Source organism: Bombina bombina, chromosome 2 (genome assembly GCF_027579735.1).
Source record: "Bombina bombina isolate aBomBom1 chromosome 2, aBomBom1.pri, whole genome shotgun sequence".
In the NCBI taxonomy this organism is placed as follows: Eukaryota; Metazoa; Chordata; class Amphibia; order Anura; family Bombinatoridae; genus Bombina; species Bombina bombina.
Genome location: NC_069500.1, coordinates 88,130,087 through 88,155,709, shown reverse-complemented (window position 1 = coordinate 88,155,709; position 25,623 = coordinate 88,130,087). Strand labels below are relative to the sequence as shown.

At 38.3% G+C, this 25,623-nt stretch overlaps 1 protein-coding gene across 1 annotated transcript in view; it reads left to right on the top strand.

Annotated features, from left to right (window-relative positions):
• Window positions 1-264: 264 nt before the first annotated feature.
• The window catches only part of ALPK2 (alpha kinase 2), a 216,542-nt gene continuing 191,183 nt past the window's right edge, over window positions 265-25,623 (top strand). The window contains exon 1 of the mRNA XM_053701164.1: window positions 265-351. The gene's annotated coding sequence lies outside the window, so the exon portion shown is untranslated. The remainder of the gene's footprint in view (window positions 352-25,623) is intronic.

Here is a 25,623-nt window from a genome sequence, read left to right as displayed (position 1 = left end):
TTTACAGTGAGCTTAGCTTCACAATAGTTCATCAATACATTAGACGAAGGGCAAACATTAAATATAGAGAAACCTGAAAATAAATGGTTCCTCATATTTGAGACATACATCTATATACTGTATGTGTGTGTTTATGTTTGTGCATGTTTTGTTATACTAGTACAGCTAAGCAAAATAAAATTCATCCAATATTCAAATAATTTTCAGTGTGTAAGCTTACACTCTCAGAAGTACACATGTTAAGAGTGTCAGTTACATTTACTTGGCAAATAGATAAAAATAGATCACTGCAAGACATTAAAAGTTGTAGCTAGGCTGGCAGTCTATTCATCAACCCTGCTCAGATATAAGGTATGTATAAAGATTTTTTAATGCCTTGAACTGTTTTTTGTGTGCTGTAAATGTTTCATTACTGTTGATACAAAGCTTCAAACACATTTATCACCCCCAATTTTCTTGCTTCTGGACAAAAAAAGTGTGGTTATTTTCATCCAGCATTAACAATATATGCTTTGCACACAGTGGAAAAGGTTCTAGTATTTAAAGTAAATGTCATAGCAGGGGGTGCCATTAATCTTCCAGTGTTTCAGTGAATGTTCTCATAAAGATGGATGCAAAGTGCATTGCATGTCAAGATGACAAAATGTCAAGTGTTTAAAAGGATCATACATTTTGTATACAGTTTTTCATGTTTGTAAATTGAGAATATGGCAGCACTTTCAGTCTCAGTTTTATAACATCTCCAATTTTATGCTGTGTTGATTTTAATTTGCTACTTAATATTTTAAAGTAAATAAACAGTTGTGAGGATCTTGGCATATAATTACCACATCATCTTTTTTTTTAACATAACTGTTTATTCAATCAGTAATCACTACAAGATGTATGTCAATTTTTTAACATACATCACTATAAAATACGTTTATTTTTATTTTTGAATTGTTTAAATCAGAGTGTTTCTAGAGGACATAATAGTTTAGATTTTCCATTAGATAAATGTATTATTGTAATTTAGGTTGAGCATTATGGTGAGTTGATAAATATGTATTTTTTGTAAATTATAACTAAATATTCTTTAGGGAAATATATTAACTGATGCCAGAGTGATCTGCAACACTTTTCTATGGCATTGTAGCACTCTCTAGAAGCCAATGGGTTAAGGGGGGGGGGGGGTACAATAATGGTTTGTTTAATGAAGCATAATTTAGAATGTTTTCTTTAAGTTGTTTCACCTAGCCCTTCATTCAAAATTTAATGCATGCAAATGTTTTAAAAAAATAAATAAATCTGACCTTTAAAATCTCCTTACTTAAACTCCATGTGACGAATTGTCTTTCTTTTTTTCCATAACCATCAATAGCAGGTAATAATCCCTTAGTCCTTTATTGTGGTTTGTGTTTAAAATGTGCTCTAAAATGTGCTCTAAAATATGCTAATTGAGCTTGTATAGGCTCAATGTCAAAACTGAGCCTGCCCATTGTTCTGGTTATTCAAAAAGATTATCCACAATAGTGGTGTTAATTGCCTTGATGGTGATTGTGCAGAGCAGTGATTTTTAACCTTTTTTTTGCCGTGGCACACTTTTTTACATTAAAAAATCCTGTGGCACACCACCATCCCAAAATGTTAAAAAAATCACACATTGTAGCCTAATACAGCATATATATATATATATATATATATATATATATATATATATACACACATAAACACACACATACTGTATGTATTGTGCTGTTATGCCATGCCTCCTACAAACTACCCCTGCACTGGGAGTAAAAAACAAGCAAAGTTTAAAAAATATGTCACACTGTTGTCAGTCTGCCGTTGCACACCTGAGGATCTCTCAAGGCACACTGGTTGAAAAACACTGGTGTAGAGAAAGTAATTGATGTGGGTATTGTGTAGGGGGTAGTTGTGACAAAAGAGACGCATCTAGGGAAAAGTTTGCAGTTTAAGGATCCTGTAGAGTGGGTATGTGCAGTGGGAGCTATGTAAGGAGGCCTGTTGAGTATGGGGGGCTTTGTGATGGAATTTGTTGACAGTCATGGTTAGAGTTAATTGTGGTTTCATAAAGCCAGGTCAATGGCAGGTCAGGTTAATTGTGGTAGGAGATGTTTTTGTTTTACTTTCTTTGATACAGAAAAAGTTTAACTCAAATGTGGAGGATAAATTCTGCCTAATAGTTTCTGTCAGACTACTTTTAAGTGTTGCTACAAGAAAATTGGATCTGAGGGGGCACTGTGTGGTGCTGCACATAACATTGCAAATTATAGGAAACTATTACAACAACTATTTTACAACAGCTCTCATATAAGGTAATAACTGTCACTGTTACTTGTGAGGTGCTTGAACCACTCTACGTTTGACCTTTTGTGAGGTCTGATCAATGCGCTACTGACAGGACAAAGTATGTGGGAATTTTAATAGATTATCATTTGATAAGCTTTTCTAAAAATATTAGAATATACCCCATAAGCGGAAAAACTATATAAAAACAAATCAGGACTAAAAGTAATCTTATTTTATTCAACGAGCAATAACACTTACAAAAAAAACCTACACTGTGCAAATTCTATTGAATCCTATATGAAAATTCTCCTACGATGGTACTATACCCTGGCTAGATTATCACAGATGTTCCCAAATCAATCCCCCTTGTGCTGGAGAGACTGCGGAGAGAGGTTCTTACCTTCACATTTGGTATAGCTGCCAAGCACTTGACCCCTGCTGGAGACAAGTGTTACAAATTTGTGGGGACATAGGGCTTGTCTTACCGTGGAGACCTGAAATAGCTCTTTTTCATATTTTTACTCCCAAAACTCCAAAATCTCAATCTAAATTGGTCATCTTCATTTTAGGTGCTATGAAACTTTGCATAGCAAGAACCTGGAAACAGTCTGCACCCCCTGAAATCTCAGCTGTACTTGAGATAATAAAATACTTTGCCAAGATGGAAAGAAGTTTCTATCTTAATCGGAACAAAGAGGATCTGTTTTGGGATATCTGGGAACCCTGGTTCCATTACAGCGAAGTTCTAGATATAGCTGATAGAGCCTAAATTCTCCCCTTCTCCTCCTTATGTCAAGCAATATATGCCTCCTACTCAATCTTTCCCTCCCTTTTCTTCCCCTTGCCACACTTGGAACTATCCACATGGGAACATGGCTTGTTTTCCATATTAGCCAGAATACAAAAATATAAATTCAATATCCTTTATATAGTGATACCTACGCTTTACCCTAAGCGTTTACTCTCAATTAGTGTACTATGATCATCCACAGTGCATACAATTATAAAATGTTATCATGCCAAATGTTTATGTAGGTTATTATATTTAAACATGTTGAATTGGATGTTACTACAGTATAGGCCATTTACTGATGATTATTACAATGTATGGACTTAGATACGTACCAGTTATTTTCTTTGAGGACCTCCCAGAACAACTCTGATTTCCTATCTTCCAGGATCTTTATTTCTTACAATTAAACCCATTGGACTTTGTTACCCAGAAACTGACTGGATTCTGGTATTTATATGATCCTGTGATTATATGTATAACAATGTTTGTGTTTATACTATGTTACCGTAGTAGTTGTATTACTATTTATATATATAAAAAAAAAAAATTAAAAGTAATCTTATTTGAATCTTAGGGGAGATATTTTAAAATGTATTAGTATTTTTTAAACTGGATGCACCTGCCTGAAATAGAATGAAATAATTATGTTTACAGAGGTATGGCAGTCTCCACCAATAGGTCGGTGAGAGTTCTTATCAGACTGTGAGAATTCTATCCTTAGCAATATACTTCTCTGTCTCTATTTCTATTTACTTTAAGGTTTGTTTATGTAGTTTTCTTGTGATGTAAAATAAAAGGCAGTTCAAATACATATTTATGAAATGTGGTTTAATGGAACCTTCCATTCACTGGTTTGGCAAATAGCTCTGGCAGCTTTCCTACAGTCATGTGTTAGTTTAATATCTTGGAAAGTTCCATTTGCGCAGGGCTGTTATGTGAGGATCTGTGAAGTTTGCTGAATGGAGCATTCTAATTAGTCACTGTTATGAATAATGATTTAGTCAGAACTGTTACGAGATGTGCTCTTAGATTCTAATATTGGAGAGAACATTTAAAAAAAAAATAATCTCATTTTCTACAGCGTAGTTGCACGATATGTTATACCCTTAAAGGGACTTAAAAGTCAATAAGTAGAAATTGGGTTATCTAGACCCAGATAAATGTCAACTCTATCAATTTATACACAATTGTATAGGTTTTTAACAGGGCTTCCCAGTCTCAAAACATTATAATTCATGTCCATATGTGATGTACCTTGCTGTATCTATCTCTACCATGGTTTATTTTAAAGTTGCTTAAAGCAGCACTGTGCTGGCAGGAAGGGAGCAGTGTTTAAAACAAATTGTGAAGCTTATTTACATAGCATTACCCAGAATTCACTGCCCCATTGATCTGTTGTGTCAGAGAATGTTTTTGAATACTGTTTTGGATCCCAAACTTTTTAAATGCACCCCACCACACCACCCCCTTTTTCTTGCATAGGGACTGGTGGCGGTATTGTAATCCATCAGAAGTTAGTTAGTAATCATTTTTGGTTGTTTTAAAATTGAAGTTACATTTTTTATTGTGATGAGAGTGGGAGTGTGACATCACCGGATGGGGGCGTGGCTTATAGCCGTTATAGTCTGTGTCGCAGCTACTAAGTTAGATGTGTTGTGAAAGCTGTATACTTCTATGCTCTGTCCTATGCTGTGTCCTGCATCTCAAGACATGGTGTCAGAAGTACTTGTCTACGCTTCTGTTTCCTGAGTAATGACGATGTCGAAGTTTACCCCACCTGAGCCTTTTGATTTCTCTCAGCCTGCAGCTTGGCCCACATTAGCGTCAGCGGTATCAATGCTTCAGGATTGCTTCCAAGCTGGACAAGGAGAGTGGTGAAGTACAAGTTATTTCTCTTTTATACTCTATGGGGAAAGATGTGGAGCCAGTGTTCAATGTCTTTACTTTCCAAGAAGGTGAAGAATTTGACTTTTAAATAGTTATGAATAAACTCAGTTCTCACTTTGTGCCCAAAATAAATGCGATTCATGAGAGGTCTTGTTTTCACAAATGTGCTCAGCATGTGGGAGAATCTGCGGAGTCATTTGTGCGCAGCCTGTATGAACTAGCTGAATTCTGTGAGTTTTGTGTTGCTAAAGAAGAGCAAATCAGAGACAGAATAGTCATAGGAATTGCAGATGCTGAGGTCTCACTGAAGCTACAGTTGGAGGCTGAATTAACGTTAGATGGGGCTATTAGGATGGCCAGCTGAGTGAACTGGTGAAAAAGCAAAGTGCTGATTTGAGGTCTGAGAGTATTGTGGATGAAGTGCAGCAGTTCAGGAGAGCTGCAGGTGAAAGGTACAGTGTGAGCGGTAGACCAAGGGCAACAGATAGGCCCAGAAGCGGATGGGCGCAGCAGGCTCGCTACACGCGGTGTAACCGTACCTATGATCAGAATGTTGTATGCCCTGCTAAAGATAAAAGCTGTAGAAAGTGTAACCGAATGGTCCATTTTGAAGTGGCGTGTAAAACTGAATATATTAACGTGATGCAGGTGGATAGTGACCAGGAGGGTCAAGAAGTGTCCTTTGTAGGGTTTGTTGTTGAACGGTCTGATTCAGATGAAGATTGGCGGGTTACCTTTACTGTAATGTCTCTTGCAGCATTCATAAAACTGTCTCGACAGCCTCAGCTGGCGAAAGTTACAAAGAAGGTTCATAGTCCTTGTGGCCGCATCAATTGTGCGGAGGCATTTCTTGCCAGCTGTGAGTACAAGCAATGAAAATTTATCATGTGGGTACATGTAATTAGAGGTCAGTGTGTTAACAACCTATTGAACAGGAAAGCAGCCTGTGGTTTGGGCCTTGTCACCAGAGTGAATTAGATTTCGAAAGACATGTTTGGTGAATTGGGCCTACTGAATTGCAACCCAGTCCGAATATCACTGAAAAGTGATGCAGTCCCATACAGCATTACCACTCCTCGTAGAATTCCATTCCCGCTCATGCCTCAAGTGGAGAAGGATCTTCTGCGTATGAAGAATATGGAAGTTATTGAAGAGGTTGTTGAAGCAACTGACTGGTGTGCATCCATTGTGCCTGTTGCAAAGAAAAACAGGAAGGTATGCATCTGCATAGACTTGAAAAGGCTGAATGAGGCAGTGAAGAGATAGTGATATGCGTTGCAGATGCTTGAAGACATAGCTCTGAATCTGGCTGGGGTGAACTTCTTCTCTACACTGGATGCTTCCAGCGGCTTCTGGCAGATACCTCTAGATCCACAATGCCACAAACTGACTACCTTCATTACACCGGTAGGTCAGTTTTGCTTCTGCAGACTCCACTTTGGGATATCCTTTGCTCCTGAAATCTTTCAAAGAGAGACAAGTTCCCTCCTAAGGGACCACGAGGGCACGGCAGTCTTCATGGATGACATTCTAGTGTATAGGTCTACATTGGAAGAACATGATCAGCGATTAAACTGTGTGCTGCAGACCATTAGAGAGTCTGGGCTGAAATTAAATAAAGAGAAATGACATTTTAGAAAATCTGAGTTATGTTACTTTGGGCATATCATCAATGGAGATGGCATCAAGCCGGACCCTGATAAAATCCTTGCTCACAGAGTTGTTGAAGAAAGATGTTGCCTGGGTCTAAGGTCCTTCACAGGAAGAAGCTTTTGTACAGGTCAAGTCCTTGCTGGGGTCTGCCCCAGTGTTAGGGTTCTACGACCCTTCTAAAAAGACTGTGGTTAGTGCTGATGCAAGCAGTTATGGGCTAGGGGCCGTCTTCCTGCTGCTGAATGAGAACAAACTACAGCCCATCGCCTACTGTTCCCGTACACTGACAGCTGCGGAGCCGAAATACACCGAAATTCAGAAAGAGTGTCTGGCTTCAGTTTGGGCCTGTAAGCGCTTCCAGCATTACTTAGTGGGTTTAGAGAAATTTAGTCTGGAGACTGACCATAAACCACTAGTCCCTCTAATCAACTCCTATGATATTGACTAAACACCCCTAAGATGCCAGAGACTTCTGATAAAATCCTGATAAAATCCTTGCTCACAGAGTTGTTGAAGAAAGATGTTGCCTGGGTCTAGGGTCCTTCACAGGAAGAAGCTTTTGTACAGGTCAAGTCCTTGCTGGGGTCTGCCCCAGTGTTAGGGTTCTACGACCCTTCTAAAAAGACTGTGGTTAGTGCTGATGCAAGCAGTTATGGGCTAGGGGCCGTCTTCCTGCTGCTGAATGAGAACAAACTACAGCCCATCGCCTACTGTTCCCGTACACTGACAGCTGCGGAGTCGAAATACACCGAAATTCAGAAAGAGTGTCTGGCTTCAGTTTGGGCCTGTAAGTGCTTCCAGCATTACTTAGTGGGTTTAGAGAAATTTAGTCTGGAGACTGACCATAAACCACTAGTCCCTCTAATCAACTCCTATGATATTGACTAAACACCCCTAAGATGCCAGAGACTTCTGATGAGTCTGCTCAGGTTCAATGTTTGGGCAGTGCAAACAACTGGTAGTGGCAGATACACTTTCCAGGCTCCCGCTGGCTGCTGATGAAGAATCTTCAATGGAATTAGATGTGAAAGTGTATGTGGATTCAGTTCTGGCATCCAAACCCATTTCGTCAGGAAAGCTAGAGGAAATTAGAAAGGATACACACGTTTGGATACAGACCTTCAAGAAGTTATTAAGTACATAAAAGAAGGTTGGTCCGAGAGCTGGGCAGCCTGGATGTCTTTAAGTTCTTACCAGTCAGAGAGGTCACAGCTCATGGAGCTGGATGGTTTAGTGCTGTTCCAAGACCGCATTGTCATTCCTATTAGCATGCGGCAGGAGATGTTAAGCAGGATTCATGATGGCCACTTGGGCATTACAAAGTGCAGAGAAAGGGCAGCTACGGCAGTATGGTGGTCTGGGATTAGTTCCAACATTGCAAGCCACATGTCAAAGTGTGCCTTTTGCCGGGAACGCCGGCCTACTCAGAGAAGGGAGCCCTTGAATTCTGCCCTGCTGCCTGCAGGCCCATGGCAGAAAATAGCTGCGGATTTGTGCGAACTGCATGGGAAGAAGTACCTAGTCATGATTGACTACTATTCCAGGTATTTGGAGATTGCACCCTTAAATGAGATTAACAGTCAAGCCATTATCACTCGTCTCAAGAGTTTGTTAGCCCAGTGGGGCATACCAATGGAGTTAGTGAGTGATAATAGAATGCAGTTTGCCTCCATGGAGTTCAGTTCTTTCTGCAGTGAATATAATTTCGTCCATTCTACATCAAGTACACATTACCCGCAGGCCAATGGAATGGCTGAAAGGGCAGTTCAAACAACAAAGTTAATTTTGAAGCAATCTGAGCTGTACCTAGCTCTCTTTGCCAATAGGGGGACTCCCATCCAAGCCACAGGTTTTAGCCCGGCACAGCTAATGCTAGGATGTTATATTAACACCACTTTACCCTTTTTGGGTGTCTTCCAGCCAACCAGCTCTGTTCCTTCGGGACGAGGTCCTTAGGAGGGATGAAGAGGCGGAAAGAGGTTCTTCTACGACAAAAAACACTCTGTGAGGCCCTTGCAGGAGCTGAATGTGGGCCAAAGTGTCAGAGTTAAACTTGATGATGAGAAGAAATGGAAGACGCCTGCTACAGTAATTGGTCGCTCTCCAGAACCAAGGTCTTATGTAGTCCTTACTGATGGAGGGACATCTTCAGCCAGTACCTAAGAGTTTGGGACTGGATGCCTCAGAGTCAAAGTCAGTGGGATCCCCTGTTTTAAGAGGGGTGTCTTCCCCTCAACAAGATCACAGCGGGGATACTTCTTTGCTTCCAGCAGACTCTCAATCACCTTCTTCTGCATCAGAGGACAGTTCATATAAAATGACATAAAGTGGAAGAGTGGTGAAACTTCCAGCCCACTATCGGGATTAGCACTAGTTAGAGTAGTGACCAGAAGAATGGGCAGAATAATCCCATGGTCATTGTGGACTAGGGTAGTCTACCCCGATGTCCAAGTCAGGATTGTATTTCTTGTTGTTCATATATATTTTATAACTTGTTATTTGTTGTACATTAAACAAAACTATTTTTGAATGCTTCTTGTATACCTTGTTATTTGTTGTACTCTAAACAAAAAAATGTATGCTTTGTCCTTTGAGAAGGGGGAAGATGTGATGAAAGTGGGAGTGTGACGTCACCGGATGGAGGCGTGGCTTATAGCCATTATAGTCTGTGTCGCAGTTACTAAATTAGATGTGTTGTGCAAGCTGTATACTTCAATGCTCTGCAATAAGCGTTGTACCTTCTATGCTGTTTCCTGCATCTCATGACACTTATCTCTTTACACTTTATGTGCTCCATTCACATATTTATGCACTTGAATGTTTTTCGTTTAATAGAAAGTTAAAAAATAGTGCTGCAATGCAACTTTAAAACAAAGAAACTTGTCATCATATCTGATCTTTAGAAAGCTTATTTATGATTACAATGGATTATTTTAAAATATGTTTATTATCAAATTATTCTAAATTATATTAAATTGTGATTGAACAAATTAGATGTGTAAAAATTTGTGTTTGCTATTCAGTTTATCTTGTTTCCACTTCTTGAGATTTTTTTTTAACTATGCTCACAATTTATGTATTTCGGTAGCAGGGGGTGTCAATCAGCCTGATAGTATAGGATCAGGCAGATTGCAGACTGCCGCCTCAGAGGCAGTGGACCAGTTATGGAGCAGGTGTCTTAAGACCGCTGCTTCATTACTGATGTTTCCGGTGAGCCATTCAGAGCTTGATAATTAGGCCCCATAGTAACCCAGGACTGGCATAAAGCTTATCTGGTGCCACTTTTTAAAAAGGGAAGCAGGGCTGATGCAGGAAGCTATAGACCAGTTAGTCTGACATCAATAATAGGGAAGATACTTCTAAGGGATTATATTGATGAGTATATTAGCATGGTTTTTGGCAAATATATCATGTCAAACTAATCTAATTAGATTCTATGAGGAAGTAAGTAAAATATAGATAAAAGGGAATCATTGATGTGATATGTTTGGGTTCTTCAAAGGTTTTAGATACAATACCACATGAGAGATTATTGTACAAAATTAAGGGACTGGGAATATCTGAAAATGTTAGCTCATGGATAAATAATTGGATAACAGACAGGGAGCAGCAATTAGTAGTACATGGATCATACTCAGATTTAAAAAAATCAGTGTAGTCCCCCATGGATCAGAACTGGGCACTATTCTTTTAAATATTTTTATTAATGACCTGGAGCAAGGGAAAAAAAGCAGTAAATTGAGTAAGGGGATTAGGTCAGTGCCAGATGAAATTGCTTTACAAGGGGTTTACAAAAATTGGAAACATGGGAAGGTAAATGGAAAATGAGATTCAATACTGGAGAACATAAGGTTCTACATTTGGGTATACTTGTTAATAACAAGCTAAAAATGGGTGCAGAATGCAGGGCAGCGGCTTCTAAGACTAATAAGATACTAGCATGTATTAAAGTAGGCATTGGTGCAAGGGAGAAAAGCATAATTCTGTCACTATATAAATCCCTGGTTAGAGCTCACCTTGAATGTGGAGTGCAATTCTGGGGACCAATCTAAAAAAAAGTTCAGAGAAGGGTCACAAAACTAATAAGGGGGATAATTTAAACTATGAGGAGTGGTTAGCCAAACTGGGTCTGTTTGCTCTAGAAAAAAGGTACTTGAGATGTGACATGATTTCTTTATATAAATATATTCAAGGCGCATATACAGAGTTGGTGTTTATTTCAAGGAAATTGTTTGTGGCAAAAGGTTGCAACATAAATGTTTTTTCATTGTAAGAGCAATCAAATTGTGAAACCATTGCCTAAGGAGGTAGTGAAAGAAAATACTTTAGATACATTTAAAAATGGCTTAGATTAATTTAAGTTCAATTGGATCTTTTATTGTAAATCAGGTGGGATCTTTATAGCTTGAACTCGATGGACTTCTGTCTTCTTTTGACCTAATCTATTATGTTACTATGAAATAAATAAATGTGCTATAAAGTGTGCAGACAATGGGGTCAATTTATCAAGCTCCATACGGAGCGGGCTAAAGACCGCTGCTCCATAACCTGTCTGCCTGCTCTGAGGCGGCAGACAGAAATCAACTCGATCTAATACGATCGGGTTGATTGACACCCCCTGCTAGCGGCCGATTGGCCGCGAATCTGTAGGGGACGGCATTGCAGCAGCAGTTCACAAGAACTACTGGTGCAATGATAAATGCCGACAGTGTATGCTGTCGGCATTTATCGATGTGCGGCGGACATGATACGCTACATTGTATCATGTCCGTCCGCACAATAATAAATAGACCCAATGAATAAAATCTGTATGTGTACACACAATGTGATATTATTTTTGGTAGTGAAGTATTTTTGTTAAATTATATAATGCTAATTAAAAATGTATCTGGTATATTCATGCATTAATTGAAAGTAACATTGACATAACATGTAATTAATAAAGCGTGCACACGATAATAGTAAGTAAATCCTGTGCACAAAATCCCTAAATCGTGCACAGTTTTTGCTAAATTGTGTGTACGATTTTATTAAATAATTTCTCATGAAGTGGCAACTCCGGGATCCTATATTATTAGTGTTGAAAATGCACTTTGGCCACATGTCTTTTACACTTTTGAAGGTCCTTGAAAATCCCATGTTTTTATAGACTTTTTTGGGGGATTTAACTAGATTGTCCTGCTATATGTTTCACTTATTTATTAGATAAATGATATATTGCTATAAAGCAGCACTTGCTGTTATGGCACGCTTTACTACTTTCCTGGATAAGACATACAAACTCTATAAGGATTTATGTTTCCACATATTTTATATATGCTTCAAGCACTTGCTCTTCCTAAGACTTATCTTACTAAACCACAGTCTCTTGTAAACAAATTTAGTTCAAGGGGTTCCCACCCTTGGCTAATAAGAACTACAATGTACATATCTAGTGAGAAAAATAAAAATAGTAGTTTGGAATTAGCAAAAAGATTTAATAAGGCATTGGGTAAATCTGGAAAAAGGTACCACAATTGTTCTATCGTTAGGTACACAATACTGGCTACTTCCTGTCAACCATAAAGAATAATCTGATTTTAGAAGTTTTCTCTGTGTGAAACTGAACTCTGTGTAACGCCTTCAATAGATCAAGCCCTTTTCACCTGTAATTCTTTTGTTAAAGCGACAGTCTTTCTTGATTTGTTATTGTTTAAAAAGATAGATAATGCCTTTATGACCTATTCCCAAGCTTTGCATAACCAACATTGTTATATTAATATACTTTACAAACTCTAAACCCCTGCCTGGTTCTAAGCCCCTGCAGACCGCCTAATATTTCAGTGCTTTTTAGTAGCTGTTTACAGCCAGACAGTACTAGTTCATGTGTACCATATTCACAACATTGTGCTCACTCCTGTGGAGTTATGCAGGAACCAGCACTAATTGGCTAAAATGCAAGTTTCTAAAAAGCACCGAGATAAGGGGGGCAGTCTGCAGAGGCTTAGATACAAGGTAATCATAGAGGCAAAAAAGGGTATTAATATAACAGGGTTGGTTATGCAAAACTGGGGAATATCTATCTTTTTAAACAATAAACATTTTAAAGTAGACTGATTAAACCCTATTCCGCAGCTCCCTGACATTGTCACCACTATACTAAAGTTATTAACCCCTATTCCCCCGCACCCCACCATTGCCTAAACTATAATAAATATATTAACCCCTATTCCGCCATTCCCGACATCACTGCCACTAAATAAAGTTATTAACCCCTAAACCTCTGGCCTCCCACATCACTACCACTAAATAAAACTAATAACCCCTAAACCGCCAGCCCCCCATATCGAAAAAAACTAAATTAGACTATTAACCCCTAAACCTAACAACCCCCTAACTTTAAATTAAAATTACAAGATCCCTATCTTAAAATAAATAAAAACTTACCTGTGAAATTAAAAAAAGACATTGAGGCCTATTTATCAAATTTCTGTCGGACCTGATCCGACAGTGCGGATCAGGTCCGACAGACATCGCTGAATGCGGAGAGCAATACGCTCCCCGTATTCAACATTGCACTTGTGAGCTGCTGGTGCAACAATGCCCCCTGCAGACTCGCGGACAATCGACCGCCAGCAGGGGGTCTCAATCAACCCTATTGTACTCGATCTGGTTGAATTGTGGTGATCTTGATCCACAAATGATTTTGAAGAAACAGCACACCTTTGCTTTTTCAGTGGGGCACGGAACAAAACGGACTTGCCAGGTCCCAGTGAATCCAGATTCAAAGAGTATTCCAGCCACCAAGTTTTCTTAAAAGACCTTTATTTCACATAGGGTCCCAAACAAACAGTTACAACGTTTCAAGCCACATCAGGCTCTTAATCATGATTAAGAGCCTGGTGTGGCTTGAAACGTTGTAACTGTTTGTTTGGGACCCTATGTGAAATAAAGGTCTTTTAAGAAAACTTGGTGGCTGGAATACTCTTTGAATCTGAATTGTGGTGATCTCTGTCCAACTCATCAGAGCAGGCGGACAGGGTTATGAAGCAGCGGTCTTTAGACCGCTGCTTCATAACTGCTGTTTCTGGCGAGTCTGAAGACTCGCCAGAAACACGGGCCCTCAAGCTCCATTCAGAGCTTGATAAATGGTCCTCTAAGTTTAAACTATAAATTAAACTAACATTACGATTATACTAAAATTAAAATAACTACAAATTAAATTAATTAAATTACACATTAAAAAACCTAACCCTACTAAAAAAATTGAATCTACAGTTATAAAAAATTAAAAATACTAAATTACAAAAAATAAAAAAATACTAAATTACAAAAAATAACAAAAAATTATCCAAAATAAAAACAACTACACCTAATCTAATAGCCCTATCAAAATAAAAAGCCCCCCCCAAAAAAAAACTAAAAAAAAACCTAGCCTACAATAAGCTACCAATAGTCCTTAAAAGGGCCTTTTGTAGGGCATTGCCCTAAAGTAATCAGCTCTTTTCCCTGTAAAAAAATACAAAGACCCCCCAACAGTAAAACCGACCACCCAAGTAAACCTCCAAAATAAAAAACCTAAGCTACCCATTGCCCTGAAAAGGGCATTTGTATGGGCATTGCCCTTAAAAGGGCATTCAGTTCTTTTAAGACAAGCCCAAACCCTAATCTAAAAAAAAAACCCACCCAAAAAAATCTTAAAAAAACCTAACACTAACCCCTCTTTAGGTACTCACAGTTGCTGAAGTTCGGCTTGACGATCTTCATCCCAGCAGTTCCATCTTCATCCAGGCGGATCCATCTTCATCCATTGCAGGACCGGCATCTTCTTTATTCCTGTGGAGGCTGAGCAGTCTATGAGCGGAGGTCCAGGCGAAGGTCCAAGGTGGAGGTCCAGGTGAAGGTCCAAGGCGGTGGTCCAGGCTGAGGTCCAAGTTGGAGGTCCAGACTGAGGTCCATCGATCCTACGTGGCGGTCCTCTTCATGCAAATGTCCGCCGCTTGCTGAGGATTCAAATGCAAGGTACCCCTTTTATACTGGGGGTATCATTGCATTCCTATTAGCTGAAAACATTAAATCAGCCGATAGGAATTAGGGCTGCTAAAATCCTATTGGCTGTTCAAATCAGCCAATAGGATTTAAGCAACTCTCATTCCTATTAGCTGATTCGAATCAGTGCTTCTGGACCTCCTCGCCTGGACCTCCGCCTTGGACTTCCACCTGGACCTCCGCCTTGGACCTTCACCTGGACCTCCACCTTGGACCTTCTTCTGGACCTCCGCCTCCGCGCATCGACCGCTCCGCTTCCGCAGTGGGGTTTGTAATGTTAGGTGGTGTTTGTTTTTATTTGTTAGAAAAAGAGCTGATTTCTTTAGGGCAATGCCCTACAAAATGCCCTTTTAAGGGCTATTGGTAGTTTATTATAGATTAGGGTTCTTTTATTTTGGGGTGTTTTTTTTAAAACAAGTTTTTGGATAGGAATAATTTTTATTATTTAGGATAATTCGTTTATTATTTTGTGTAATTTTTATTTTTATCTTTGGGGTGTTTTTTTTTTTTTTTTTTAAATAGTCATTTTTTTATTTTTAATGGGCAGCAAAAGAGCTGAATGCAATGCCCATACAAATGCCCTTTTCATGGCAATGGGTAGATTAGGTTTTGTATAATGTTAGGGGGTGTTTGTTTTTCTTTTGTAGAAAAAGAGCTGATTTCTTTAGGGCAAACTTGGTAGTTTATTATAGATTAGGGGTTTTTATTTTGGGGTGGGATTTTTTTTAAACAGGGTATTAGAATAGGAATAATTTTTATTGGTTTGGATAACTTCGTGTTTTGGACAATTCTGGTGTTGACTGTCCCTTAATAACATTTTTGTAGGATAATTCCTACTAGGTCCATTTATATGTGCTTTAACTCATATGAGCAAGCCTATACTCTATGTGAGTAATTCTTGTAATGTGTGCTCCCTTACAGGTTATTTACATATTATCCTCTGTTTAAGATTATAATGTGGTATTGATAGAGTGTTTGTACTAGTATAGTAATGGCATTATCTCCTTGTTAAATAGGGCTGCAGATAATCCTTTGCCACATGTATGAATTTGAAGTGAGCTTTTTTTCTATATATTTTGGGCTCAGTTAAAAAGACATTAACCAAACTGCTAAATTTTAATCTGAGGTCTATTGTAATTGAATAGAGAAGCTGTTAATGCATTACTCATTTTTTAGCGTAGGGCTTGACAAATCCAGTATTTTGGCTACTAGAATTTTACCCCTGGCTCCTAACTTTGGGGGTTATATTCCATATATCTATATACAAATACCACTGTCTGACTCCTAAACGTATGTCTGGCTCCTAAATATTCTCCCTGGCTCCTAAATATGAAACAGATTTGCTGATGGATAGAGCTGTGCTATGGTGATTCAGCCGTATTATACACTTCTGAGAATACGTATAGTGATTCATTTATGTACTTGGCCATGGTTACTTATTGTAATTAAATGAGCTTGTCATTTTCCTTATCCTATAGCCATGCAGTCTAATATTAAAAAAGATTCTTAAAAGGGACATCAAAGTTTTATATTTAAATAAAGCATGCACCTAAATATTTTAAATTAATATACTCAGCACATTAACATCTCTGGAAAAGCAATCATGTTCCTTAATATTAGATTGAACAGCCACATATTTTTCAAATTCATGATCCAATTTGGCTAAAACTTGTATTTACAATGAATGTCCGTTTCTGAATGTTTGTAAACCAGGCTTGTCCAAACATAGGTCCAGAGTCACAAAGAAAAAATCCACTTTCCCATTTAATATATATATTTTTATATATATATATATATATATATATATATATATATATATATATATATATATATATATATATATATATATATATATATATATATATATATATACAGTATATATATATATATATATATATATATATATAAATATATATATAAATGTAAGATGATATCATAAAATGCACTCTCACCATCCAACTGCAACCGCCAGCGTGCTATAGTAGTCCTTGAATAAAGTTTCAAATTAAGCACTCACTGGTCTTCAGACATCTGTGGCAAAGAAATCTTTATTAGTGACGTTTTGGGACCAAACACAGTCCCTTCCTCTGACAAAACAACATGTGTACAAACCAAACTTATATAGGTCTGTGAAACCCTCCCCCTATACTCAGCCAATCAAGGCTGTCTGTGTGCAAAAGCGTGTTCCAATAGGATAACAACTACTGTTAATAAATAATGAATCTAAGTAAATACATACAGATTCTCATATAGTGAATGAGTATAATATAACATGTGCTAAAGTACAGTGGTATCCAGTCCAGTGGCTGAGATTAGCTAGAGACAACTCTGGCAAAAAATATCACACATAAACAAATAACCTCTAATCATTGTATATCAGGCTACACAAAGGGTATTTCAATAAAAATGTTAAAATAAACACTTTGGGGCCAATTTAACAAGCCCCGTATTCAGTCGAATGCACCTGTTACCGCTGTTCCTTAACTCATCCGCCACCTCTGAGGCGGCGGACAGCAATCAGCCCGATCGGATACAATCGAGTTGATTGACACCCCCTGCTTGATCGGCCACGAATGTGCAGGAGGCGACATTGCACAAGCATTTCATTATAAATGCTTGCTCAATGATAAATGCTGACAGCTTATGCTCGCACTTTGATAATTCGGCCCCTTGCGCTCAAGCATTTTAAAATATGTCGCCTCCTCTATTTTTAATTGAAAATGAAAGTGATCTGCTTTCTCAGGAATATATTTTTTTTAGCTTTTTAAAAGTTGAGTCAGAGTCAGAGAGGCAAATTTTATTTTGTAAAAAATTTTAACAAGGAAAATGTTAGTGTTAAGCTTTGCCTATCTTGGGTGACCATAGTATTTTGGGAACAATGTTATACGACCAATATAACTAAACACAAAAAAAACAAAAACAGCTTGCAAATACTAAGAGAAAGGAAAGCCAAAGCACTAAAAACTTAGTAAATGTATTAATATAAATTAAAAACTAGCATGTGCATTATTTTGTATTTGTACAACAAATAAAGTTACAATAGTTTGAAGCATTTGGGTAGTTCAGATAATGGATGTATTTGAAGTGTAACGTAAAATATCTGGGAAAATAATGGTATTTTTAATAGGCTTTTGCGTAGTTTGAGAAACAAATATTCTAACATTTAAAACTGAGAATTTTAGTGATGCATATACAGTAAATGTCTATTTTGTGATACAAATTGTCTTCCTCTCTTGTTAGTAGATATATTCATTTTTCATGGAAATGCTCCAGTGGTTGCGCTAACTGAGATGAGCTTTGTGTGTTTGCTATACAGGTAAAAAAGACAGTCACAGTTTCACCAGATGATGTACTTGCCAAATAATGGACAGTTATACATTTGTAAATAGCCTTACAGCAAACGGTCAGAAATGTCAACTTGCAATGCCTGCAGTGGACTAGTGCAGTAAGACTTTTTTTAAAGGATTTATAAATTGATAGTATAGGGCACCTTGTGTGCATGTAAGGTTAACCTTCTGGGGGTATGAATGCAATGGCAATGTTGTTGCTTTTTGCAGTATAATTGGAAAGCTTATGGCCTTACTTTAAATAAGGGTGCACAATCTTCAGTTTCCTCTTTGGTTCTTGATCATAGTTTCAGTTTCCCTCCCTCCCTTTCCCTTTTATTTTTTTTACAGGTTTGGTGCCAGCACCAAGTTTGTTCAAAGCTTCTATAGAGCTACTGTAATCGCTTTTGGTGGGAGCTGGTTTATTTGGACTCGCACTTGTAAGTCCAGGGCCGTTGTAATGCTCACAACGATGAGGTCCCTTAAGGTTTGAGTGTGTAATTTCCCCTGACTGTAGGCGGTAGTTGCGAACTGTACTAAGACTGGAGTCCTGAAGGAGTGTAGGTCAGGCCAATACCTGTGGCACGATACCGCAGGTCGCAGCATGGGGTGCCCCTCCCCACAGGTCGGTTGTCCTGCGAACCCCAGGGGAATATAGTCTGAAGTTAACATCTGGGTAGGCCGCTAACCTTTAGAATTTGGGGTTGCATTTAGGGAGCTTGGTTGCTGCCCACCCTCTTTGGATTTCATTCCAAAAACTTTAATAAGTTAATTTAGTTATTTTGCCTTATAACTTGGTTCAATAAAAGGGCCATCGGTGGTGTTGTGTGTTTATTGTAAGGGTTGGGTAGGTTTGGGTTGGTTTATCTATTTGGTTTGTTAGATAAGCATGAACGATAGAATAAAAGGTTAAACGTATTTGCTTATGCAAATCTGATTTTGATCAATGTTTCTCATAGTGCTTGAAAAGTGAGTAAAGGCAGTGATAAAACACATCTCAAAAGCAAAGAGCTTTTAAGAAAAATTTACCTACAAACTAAATTCTCTGGGAAGGGCTCCATTTAATAATCTGTGGATGCAGTTTAATAGCCCTAGACAGACCTAACCAGGATGACTGACAGGCCCTTCTCTGGTGAGATTGGTTGTGCATGAGCAGGGAGCGTGGCTGCATGATCACTTATTCATGCAGTGATAAAAGTGGGCAGCACATGTTGCTTGCTAGGCCGCAATGCTAGGGGACAGATTCCTTTCTGGGAACCTTGTTCCCCCCGGTACGATAAATAGACCCCTATGTATTTTATTATGCATAGTCAAAAAGAAAATGTTGCAGGGTATTTCATTATTTATGTTTCCCTGCTTTTTCTGTAATTATATTCTGAAATTTTATTTTTTTCATTGCCCCCAGTGCAATTCAGAGCTTTGACCCTTCTACATGCTGCAGAGGATGTTCAGAATCTAATTTTTACCTGTTCCTATCTGATCACAGTAAAATAGATGATACTCAAAAAAGGCTTTTGAAGTAGTGTATCCCTGGACTGTAAAACAATGTAAATGTTAATAATAAAATGGCAGCTTAGAATGCTTTTAAAAACTATTAATTTGTATATCGATATTTTGCAATGTAGTGCTCAATTGCAGATATAAAAAGTGACCTTAAAGGGGAGGAAACGTCACTATTTACATATTTGCATCAGAAATGAATCCCTGTATTACAAAATATCTACTTGCATAATAAATGTTTTAAAAGAATTTAGAACTGAATTGTTAAGCAAAATGTGCATTGTTTTGCAGTTTCACTGCTTTTGTGATACATTTTAAAGCATATGTACCAACCATGCTCCGGATACCATTGAGATTAGAAGGCAGTGCATTTAAATCCGAGGTTTATATTTCTATGTCTATATAATGAGAGAAAAAGAGACAGACAGAGAGAAAGAGACAGACAGAGAGATATGATTTTGTGTAGTTCATATTCTTCTGTGTATTGTGTCTTATATTTGTATCCATATGCAGCTGACACAGATATTTATCATTTGCATTAACCTTCAGAACAAAAGGAACATCCTGTTAGTGTTTTCTTATACAGCTATTAACAGTTTTCAACAACAAAAAATTACATCTGCTGAATATGTTATTTCCCCTTAGAATTAGACTCTCTTTTTAGTTAAAATTCTGTTCACTTACCTCAGTATCTATATTAACTTCCTCAAGCAGAAATCTTTCTACTGAATTCATGCATTAGATGTCGGATTTGATGCCTGCTCTAGTCCTGCAGATCGCTGACTGATTATTTTTCAAACTTATTACATTTTTGCTGGATATTTTGACCTTCAGGTAACTCTTAAAGGGAAATTTTAATGAACAAATACACGCTTTAATGCATGTTATAACATACTGAACCCCTTGTATTTAGCATTGATGACGACCATGTGTCGTCATCCAGGGAAGGGCCACTTTCGGAGCGCATCACAGCCTCCCCTGCACTTACCCTGCATCTCTGGTGGTCTAGAGCAGTGTTTTTCAACCAGTGTGCCGTGGCACACTAGTGTGCCGTGAGAGATCCTCAGGTGTGCCACGGAAGACTGACAACAGTGTGACATTTTTTAAACTTTGCTTGTTTTTTACTCCCAGTGCAGGGGTAGTTTGTAGGAGGCATGGCATAACAGCACAATACATACAGTATGTGTGTGTTTGTGTGTATGTGTATATATATATATATATATATATATATATATATGCTGTATTAGGCTACAATGTGTGATTTTTTTAAAAATTTTGGGATAGTGGTGTGCCACAGGATTTTTTAATGTAAAAAAGTGTGCCACGGCAAAAAAAAGGTTAAAAATCACTGGTCTAGAGCTCCAGCAACACCTGGGGAATCCGGCAATACCAGGGTCACCACCACACACATGCCCGAAAAACCCAGAAGTGCTAGGAATGATATCAGGGTTTTAAGGGACACTGAACATACATTTTTTTCTTTCGTGATTCAGATAGAGCATGCAATTTTAAGCAACTTTCTAATTTACTCCTATTATCAAATTTTCTTCATTCTCTTGGTATCTTTATTTGAAAAGCAAGAATGTAAGTTTAGATGTCGGCCCATTTTTGGTGAACAACCTGGGTTGTTCTTGCTGATTGGTGGATAAATTCATCCACCAATAAAAAGGTGCTGTCCAGAGGTCTGAACCAAACATTTGCTGGCTCCTTAGCTTAGATGCCTTCTTTTTCAAATAAAGATATCAATAGAACGAGGAAAAATTGATAATAGGAGTAAATTAGAAAGTTGCTTAAAATTGCATGCTCTATCTGAAGTTTGTATTCAAAACCCTCAATCTCAGCTCTCTTAAGCCCTAGAAACCTCCAAGACCCAAAGCTAATTGCTCTTTCAAAAAGTGGTTGTCTTTGGGTTAATGTTTAAGCACTAAAAAAATAAAAAATGTTAAAGCACTTTACACATATATACCCTTATAACAGGCCATTAAAAAAGAGACCCCAAGACCCCTTTTATAAAGCCTAGAAACCCCTCTTAAATTAGAGCCCTATATAATTTTTAATAGCCAGGTGATCACTGTGTAATAGAGATAATTTTGCTCTAATAAATGTGCATTTATTTGCATAGAGTTTTATAGGAGCCAATGAGGCCTATTTATCAAATGTCAGTCGGACCTGATCCGACAGTGCGGATCAGGTCCGACAGACATCGCTGAATGAGGAGAGCAATACGCTCTCCGTATTCAGCATTGCACCAGCAACTCTTGTGAGCTGCTGGTGCAACGCCACCCCTGCAGACTCGCAGCCAATCGGCCGCCAGCAGGGGGTGTCAATCAACCTGATCGTACTCGATCGGGTTGAATTGTGGCGATCTCTGTCCGCCTCATCAGAGCAGGCGGACAGGGTTATGGAGCAGCGGTCTTTAGAACGCTGCTCCATAACTTGCGTTTCTGGCGAGTCTGAAGAATCGCCAGAAACACGGGCCCACAAGCTCTGTTCGGAGCATGATAAATGGGCCTCACTATCTGCAAATCAATATTACTTAACTATTCTGAAAAGTTCTTATTTATACAAAGATAACTCCTTCTTTTTACTATAGATTTTCGTGAGAAAAAGTACAAACAATATTCCTTAAAGCTTGTCTATTAAAATGATATTTAACACCTTCCTGCCAGGACTCATTTGTCAACAAATGAGTAAAAATTGAATTCATGCAATCGCATGAATTTATTTTCAATGATGGGATCAGGTCAGGGGGCAGTGCTTATGATGCTAGGCAGGCCCCCAAACCCACGATGCCATATAGCAAGTGGCGAAGGATTCAGGACAGCTGAACAGTTAGGAAGTTCCATGCCGTCCTAACGGCACTAAAGCCCAGCGCAGTTAGGGTGGCATAAAACGTCCTAACGGTGTGGAGGGGTTAAAAAGGTATTTTGTTCACACCTTTTGTTCCAGGTTTCTCACATATCATGAATATACATACAATAATGGTATAGTTTGAATCTGCTGGGTCTCCTGAAAAAAGATATATAGGGGCATATTTATCAAGCTCTGTATGAAGTTTGAGGCCCCTAAAGGCTCGCCAGAAACAGAAGTTAAGAAAGCAGCAGTCTAAAGACCGCTGCTCCATAACTGCCTGCTCTGAGGCGGCGGACCGAAATCAACCAGTACAAATACGATCAGGTTGATTGGCACCCCCTACTGCGAATCTGCAGGGGGCGGCATTGCACCAGCAGTTTAAAAGAACTGCTGGTGCAATGATAAATGCCGACAGCGTTTGCTGTTGGCATTTATCGGTGTGTAGCGATGTGCAGCAGACATGATACGCTACTTCGTATCATGTCCGCTCGCACATTGATACATATGCCCCCATAATATGTGTTTGTGTCTCACTGAAAAATGGTCTTAGAAAGGTCTTAAATGTGAGAAGCATCTAAAAAAACTGCAAAACAGCTCAGCACAGGGGTGGAAATGGCTCAGCAGTTAAAGAGCTAAAGGGGCAGGGAAGCCAAAATGAAACTTTCATGATTAAGAAAGAGTGTACAATTAAAAAGAAAAAAAAAAATGTCTTGTTTACTTCTGTAAACAAACTTCTTTCTCATGGTGTCCTTTGTTAAAGAGTAACTGCTTACCATGAGAGCATACTGAGATAGGCTTTTGGAGTGTTGTTATACAAATGCTCATGCAGTGCTCACGATGCTCGTTCACTATTTTTTTTTTTTTTTTAAAGTGACGAATATATCTTAATCATTTCTGACTTCTGTTTTCAAGAGATTCATTATTTTGTTTTTAAAATAATCATTATTACCCCAAAAATAAGTTGAGTGAGTCGGCAGCATATAGCACAAGCTCTTATGTTAGCTAGTTTTAGCCAATGATAGAGTCTCTCTCATTGTATTGAAATATTCCTTTCTCATTAAAGGGACAGTCAAGTCAAAAAAAAACTTTCATGTTTTAAATAGGGCATGCAATTTTAAACAACTTCCCAATTTACTTTTATCACCAATTTTGCTTTGTTCCTTTGGTATTCTTAGTTGAAAGCTAAAACTAGGAGGTTCATATGCTAATTTATTAGACCTTGAAGACTGCCTCTAATCTGAATACATTTTGACCACTAGAGGGCATTAGTTCACATGTTTCATATAGATAACATTGAGCTCATGCACGTAAAGTGACCTAGGAATGAGCACTGATTGGCTAAACTGCATGTCTGTCAAAAGAACTGAAATAAGGGGGCAGTCAGCAGAAGCTTAGATACAAGATAATAACAGAGGTAAAATGTGTATTATTATAACTCTGTTGGTTATGCAAAACTGGGGAATGGGTAATAAAGGGATTATCTTTCTTTTTAAACAACAAAAATTCTGGTGTTGACTGTCCCTTTAATGGACGTTTGCTATACAGACTTACTGAAACAGAAGGGCTATTATATCATCAAACTGGACTTAAATATACGGGAGTCTGAGTCACCTTGACACCCTTTGTATGCCTTTCTGACAATGGGGCCTATTTATTAATGTGCGAGCGGACATGATACGATGCATACGCTATTGGCATTTATCATTGCATCAGCAGTTCTTGTGAACTGCTAGTGCAATGCCGCCCCCTGCAGATTCACGGCCAATCGGCCGCTAGCAGGGGGTATCAATCAACCCGATCGTATTTCTGTCCGTGGCCTCAGAGCAGGCAGACAAGTTATGAAGCAACGGTCTTTAGACCTTCATAACTTCTGTTTCCGGCGAGCCTAAACAAGGGGCATCAAGCTCCATTCGGAGCTTGATAATTCGGCCCCAATGTCTATTTGATGTTGCTATGTTTTCTTTTGCGCCGTTGTATAACAATATGTTTCAATAAAGATTATAAAATTAAAAAAAAATATGTGGAAAATTCTCTCTTTTGGAGAGCATGCCTAGGTAGGCGCAGGAGCCCAGAACACTACTGGGAACTAGCTGGTGATAGGTGGCTGCACATACACGCCTCTTGTCATTAGCTCACCAGATGTGTTAATCTAGCTCCCAATAGTTTATTTCTGCTCCTAAACTTACTCTTCAACAAAGGATACCAAGAGACTAAAGCAAACTTGATAAAATAATAAAATGGTCGTTTGTTTAAAATAGCATGCTCTGAAATATGAAAATTGAATTTGTCTTTGCAGTCTCTTTAGTACAATAGTGTGTCGGGCATTCTAGTAACAGATTGCAAATAACTATTTATATATGAGACTTTGTATGATAACATACAACACAGTGTGCTTCATTAAACGTAAAATAATTGGGCATTTCCATGGCAACTGAAATTTAGATTAGTAAAAATGTTTGTAATATACTTTATTAAGAAAAAATGCTTCTAGTAAAAGCTATCACTGGTTTAGTGTGAACCATTATAGAACATGTGACCTGTAGAGCATACACCGGTAGGTTATGAGCGCCCACCTACACAGTTTACTACTGTTCATTGACAAATGCATTGAAGCTATCTTGGTTTCACTAGAAGCATTTTTCCTTAAAGGAACAGTCTACACCAGAATCGTTATTGTTTAAAAAGATAGATAATCCCTTTATTACCCATTCCACAATTTTGTATAATCAATACAGTTCTATTAATAAACTTTTTACCTCTGTGATTACCTTGTATCTAAGCTTCTTCTGACAGCCCCCTGATCACATGACTTTTTATTTATTATCTATTGTCTTGCATTTAGTACTGTGTTGTGCTAAATCTTAAATAACTCCTTGGGCATGAGCACAATGTTATCTATATTGCTCACGTGAACTAGAAGTCTCCTGTTGCAAAAAGCAAATAAAAAAGCATGTGATAAGAGGCTTTTGAGACCTGAAGTAAACGATTAGTGTTTGCTAGTTTGTATAACAAAACACTTAAAAAATGTTATGGAAATAAAGAATTTAAGTTAAATTATGACAGCGACCATTTCTGCTCGGGACCGGCAGTGCTCTGCAGGGCTCGAGTGGTACTTTAAATATGCATTAACCTGGTGTTCAGATAGAGCTCCAGCACAAAAATTGATTAAAACCCTCTCAAACCTCATATTATTGCCGACAGATAACAGCAAACAGCAGCAAACTTAAGCAGGACACAGGCTCAAACGATATTGGACCTGATTTGTGTCCCAGAGTCGAGACAAAAACATTT